We start from the raw sequence: 6,175 nt of genomic DNA on the forward strand, positions 1-6,175 counted from the left end.
TATACTGGGTTTACTTGTGACAAAGCTGTGGAAGATTAACACTATCAGTTGTAAGTACATTTCTATACATCATATACTGGGTTTACTTGTGACAAAGCTGTGGAAGATAAACACTATCAGTTGTAAGTACATTTCTTTACATCATATACTGGGTTTACTTGTGACAAAGCTGTGGAAGATAAACACTATCAGTTGTAAGTACATTTCTTACATCATATACTGGGTTTACTTGTGACAAAGCTGTGGAAGATTAACACTATCAGCTGTAAGTACATTTCTTTACATCATATACTGGGTTTACTTGTGACAAAGCTGTGGAAGATTAACACTATCAGTTGTAAGTACATTTCTTTACATCATATACTGGGTTTACTCGTGACAAAGCTGTGGAAGATTAACACTATCAGTTGTAAGTACATTTCTATACATCATATACTGGGTTTACTTGTGACAAAGCTGTGGAAGATAAACACTATCAGCTGTAAGTACATTTCTATACATCATATACTGGGTTTACTTGTGACAAAGCTGTGGACGATAAACACTATCAGCTGTAAGTACATTTCTTGACATCATATACTGGGTTCACTTGTGACAAAGCTGTGGAAGATAAACACTATCAGCTGTAAGTACATTTCTTGACATCATATACTGGGTTTACTTGTGACAAAGCTGTGGAAGATAACCACTATCAGTTGTAAGTACATTTCTATACATCATATACTGGGTTTACTTGTGACAAAGCTGTGGAAGATAAACACTATCAGTTGTAAGTACATTTCTTACATCATATACTGGGTTTACTTGTGACAAAGCTGTGGAAGATTAACACTATCAGTTGTAAGTACATTTGTTTACATAATTTACTTTGTCAATTACTGTGTTTACTTGTGACAAGCTGTTGAAAATAAAATTTTCAGCTCTTACAAAGATTAGTAAGCAACAGATATAGTTTTATTGAACCAAAATAGCAAATATATCAATGTGTTTGCCGTCAGTGACAACCCGTCCGGAAGACAACTTCCTGTGCTTTGTTTGCTGGTCTATTGTTTTCTAACTGGACACAGAAATTAGGGCTAAGCAATCATCCGTCGCAGCTATAGCATGGAGTATTGTCCACCCCTGTCACACATTCTGTGAAAGATATAGATTTTACATCCTAAGCACCAACATCTGACATAACAAGAGCTCTAGAAACCGTTCTATCATAACACTCATGACAGTACTGTGACAATTGGCCGGTGTTTTGACCCTTAGCCACCAACACATAACATCTGTCATAACAACAGCTCTGGCGCCCGTTTTACCATACACCTCGTTTTATCATACACCTCGTTTTATCATACACCTCGTTTTATTAGCCCATTTTATCACACTCTCATCATAGTACCGTGACAATTTGCTAGTGTTTTGACCCTTAGCCACCAACACATAACATCTGTCATAACAACAGCTCTGGCGCCCGTTTTATCATACACCTCGTTTTATCATACACCTCGTTTTATCAGCCCGTTTTATCATTCTCTCATCATAGTACCGTGCCAATTTGCCAGTGTTTTGACCCTTAGCCACCAACACATAACATCTGTCATAACAACAGCTCTGGCGCCCGTTTTATCATACACCTCGTTTTATCATACACCTCGTTTTATCAGCCCATTTTATCATACTCTCATCATAGTACCGTGACAATTTGCTAGTGTTTTGACCCTTAGCCACCAACACATAACATCTGTCATAACAACAGCTCTGGCGCCCGTTTTATCATACACCTCGTTTTATCATACACCTCGTTTTATCAGCCCGTTTTATCATACTCTCATCATAGTACTGTGACAATTTGCCAGTGTTTTGACCCTTAGCCACCAACACATAACATCTGTCATAACAACAGCTCTGGCGCCCGTTTTATCATACACCTCGTTTTATCATACACCTCGTTTTATCAGCCCGTTTTATCATACACCTCATTTTATCATACACCGAAAAACAGAAAAAGTTCTGGGCCCCGTTTCACAAAGCTCTCGTAAGCCTAAGATCTCGTAACCTTTCTCGTAGCATTCGCACCTCCTATACGCTAACATAGGAAGTACGAAAGCTACGAGAAAAGTTACGAGATCTTTGTGAAACGGGGCCCTGGACCAGACGGTTTTACAACGGAATTTTAAAATTTATTTTGGAGACTTAAATAAATTCTTGATAAATTCTGTAAATTATGCATATCGAAATAGAAATGTATCAGTTACTCAGAAACAAGGATTAATTACATGCCTACCAAAAAAAACAAACCAAAACTATTTTTAAAAAGTTGGCTGCCAATTTCTCTCCTTAACACATCATATATAATTGGGGCGGTGGGGTAGTCTAGTGGTTAAAGCGTTGGCTCGTCACGCCGAAGACCCGGGTTCGAATCCCCACATGGGTACAATGAGTGAAGCCCATTTCTGGTGTCCCCCGCCGTGATATTGCTGGAATATTGCTAAAAACGGCGTAAAACCAAACTCAGTCAGTCAGTCAGTCATATATAATTGCATCAGCGGTTATAGCTAATAGAATGAAAAATATACCACCTTTAATAATAAATGATGATCAAAAAGGTTTTGTACCAGGAAGATATATTGGTGAGGTCACAAGGCTGATATACGATCTAATGGAGTATACAGAATCAGAGAGATGTAATCTCCTCATGGGGATTATATTTACAAAAGCAATATAAGACACTAAACTCAAACGACATGTTAAACCAATGTATTTGGTTTAATTATATGTTTAACATAGGTAACGAGACAACTTTTATAAACAGTTGTTACAATGCAGGAATACACTTTATTTATGATCTAATGAACCCAACTACAGGGGAATGCTTTACTAATGAAGAACTACAAAAAATGTATCAAGTTAAAACTAATATCTTAAGATATCATCGTATCAAATCTTCCATAACTGCCTGCTTAAAGAGAAGACAAATCAATCTTCCTAAAATACTACCATTTTCTCCAAGACTACCATTCAATATATCCAAACTTAGTCTAAGGGTAAAGGCTCCAAAACCTTTTATCTTTCTCTACTAGACCCTAATTACACTAAATCATATGCCCATAAAATGTGGAAAAGAGTCTTTGAAACACAGTATGATAACAAAATGTTACGAAACATATATGATGACAAATTGATGTACAACATGTAGTAACTTGAAATGGTTACAGATGAAGATATTATATGATATTTTACCAGCAAACATTTTCTTAAATAGAATCGGCCTAAATGTACATTCTGTTAAAAGGAATTAAAAACAATTGTCCATCTATTCTGTAATTGTTGTCATGTCAAAAAGATTTGGGAGAGTTTGACCACATGGCTAATGACTGGAACTGAAGGCAACATTGACTTTACACCAGAAAACATCTTACTTGGATTTAAGGGGGAAAACAATAATTCTCTAAATGCAATATGTCTTGTTATGAAACAGGTAATATACACACACAAAATAAAAAAACAAGTTCCAAATTTCAAGCATGTAGTAAGTGAGATATCAAAATACTTTGAAATTACAAAATACAATGCCTACTCTACATGCAGTAACAGTGAGTTCTTTACCTTCTGGTCATCTTTCCACAATCTATTTACATAACATATTACGTCAGAAAACATATTGTAAGAGTATTTTATTACTGTTACTATTATTTGAAACACAGAGATAAAGTATGCAAAACATATTCTAAGATGTCTATTCATTGTACGAGGGGATTTGTGAAAGTGTATTAATTATACTCATGTGAATGTATTCTATTATGTACTATGTAAACTGTGGAAATAAAGATGGTAAATAAAAAAATAATAAAAAATGATCATACACCTCGTTTTATCAGCCCGTTTTACACTCATCGTGACAAATTGCCTTTGGTTTGACCCTTAGTATAGAACTGTGTCAAGTCCTGACGAGCAACATCTGCTTTCATATGGTAGAGATGGCCTTGGTCTTCACCCATCTTGGAGTGAGTCTGACCTTTGATGCCATCATCCATATACTGATCAAAGACAATCTGTATCTGCTGGACATCATCACTAGAAGTGCGGTGCAGTTGTATACTTCATGTCCAAAAAACATTCTGCCCTGTGTCTGGAATGTATCCTGTCTGTGTTGATAGATATGTGGACAGTTTGTACACTGTTTCTGTAGGTCTGTAGGACCACATACTATCACTTAAAGGCTTCTGCTGATCCTCTAAGATTTCTTGACGTCACCCCCACACACACACACACACACCAACACCACCACCACACACACACACACACCACACACACACCACTACATTTCTACATGCCCCACCACAGATTTGCTCATGTGCACCTACCTTAAGTTAATTATTTGGGTGTAGGAGCACAACAAAATATGACTACAATTACTTTTGTGTCTTTTAAAATAACTGAAATGCGAAACTGACTATTAAAACAGCTCATAAACATGGAAAACTGGGCATCAATACATCAAAATCAAACAAATATTCGATAAGACTTTTAAGTTATAGTGGGATTCAAAGGGAATTCGTGGAAGTAGCATTACTCGCGGAAACATTTCATTCCAGTCATTTTGTGTGGGACAAGCGCACTGTAGAGGGAAAAATGGGCGTTACTTACTTAGGAAGGAGCTCAGGCACATCCCTTACCAAAATGGCTAACGTGTCCGGTATATGGCTACAGACACAAGTTGAAAACCTAGACTTGCTTAGTTTAGTGATACACCTATACCATTACAGCAACGGCTGGGCAAATAGTTTTCTGGGTCTATGTTTACACACACTGAATACAATCTGGTGTAAGTAGATCTAATTACCATTTTTATCCGACTCCGAGTACGGAGGAAGTTGAGTTACGCCCGAATCGGCCATCAGACTTGCTCAGGTCGTGTTTGGCCGTTCGTGCTCGATTCGTGAAACAATATCCGAGAAGCAACGCTACATTAAGCTCCCAATACCCACGCCATAATAAGCACCAGCCTCACTTGTGACTTCTGTGAGCGTCTTCACAACGCTTCTGTGACCTTGACAAAGGGGACGTGATTTTACCAAGCTCTTCACAGCGTCACCGAGCTAGAGTCTCTACAGTGCCTTCTGGTTGTACAAGCACAACTGCCTCTTTGAGATTTTGGGGAGTCAAGATGGAAGTGCAGAATTTGGTTGGGAAGTAATATGATGTTGTTTGGCGCTACAATCAGTATTACCTACTAGATCATGTTCATGCCGAAGCATATTTGGCCACAGTCTAACTTTTTCAGTAATCCACGTACAAGATCCTATCAACAAAGTAAATGATACTGTCATCTCCGCGTGTGATAGTACAATCTCGGGTATGGTTACTGAGACCATGATAATGTGTATTGACGTTATGACCCAGGTTGGTTACAGTTAAAACAATTGTTGGACCTAGTGTTGGACACAAAATGGCGCTGAAAAACCATCAAAAGACATTACACACACACACACACACACAAATAAATATTAAATAAAGATCCGTGTCGTGTAATGATTTAGTTTTTTTCAGAAGTTTCTTGTTATATATGTACTACTGTATGTACTACCCTCTCTCTCTCTCTCTCTCTCTCTCTCTCTCTCTCTCTCTCTCTCTCTCTCTCTCTCTCTCTCTCTCTCTCTCTCTCTCTCTCTCTCTCTCTCTCTCTCTCTCTCTCTCTCTCTCTCTCTCTCTCATGGACTGCATGGTCAAACATCTCGGGATTTGGCGCTGTAGATGTAAGCTCGAAAACCGATACTAGTAAACTGACTGTTTGGAAAGAACAACATTAAGCTTAAACTCAGATTGGTCTAAATGTTGCATAGGTATATCAGTCAACTGATATTGCGTATGGTATTGTTTCAGATTGCAGCGAATAAACTATTCTAAAAAAACACCTGTCAAGTAAAGCGGCTAAGGGCACTATGCCAGATCATTAAACACTCGTAGTGATACTGTTTTTTGCAACATAGAATAAGGTTGTTTGAGCATCCAGAACGTAAAACAACTTTTCAAGATAGTTTGTGGCTTTAAACCCTTGAAGTATATGAAAGCCACTCAAGAGAGTGAGTGAGTGAGTTTGGTTTTAAGCGTTTAGCCATATCCCAATGATATACAAAATCATGACAGGGGACACCAGAAATGGGCTTCACATCGCACAAGAGAG

The sequence above is a fragment of the Haliotis rubra genome, unplaced genomic scaffold (assembly GCF_003918875.1).
Source record: "Haliotis rubra isolate DU_JTF1 unplaced genomic scaffold, ASM391887v1 Scf954, whole genome shotgun sequence".
NCBI classification, from domain to species: domain Eukaryota; kingdom Metazoa; phylum Mollusca; class Gastropoda; order Lepetellida; family Haliotidae; genus Haliotis; species Haliotis rubra.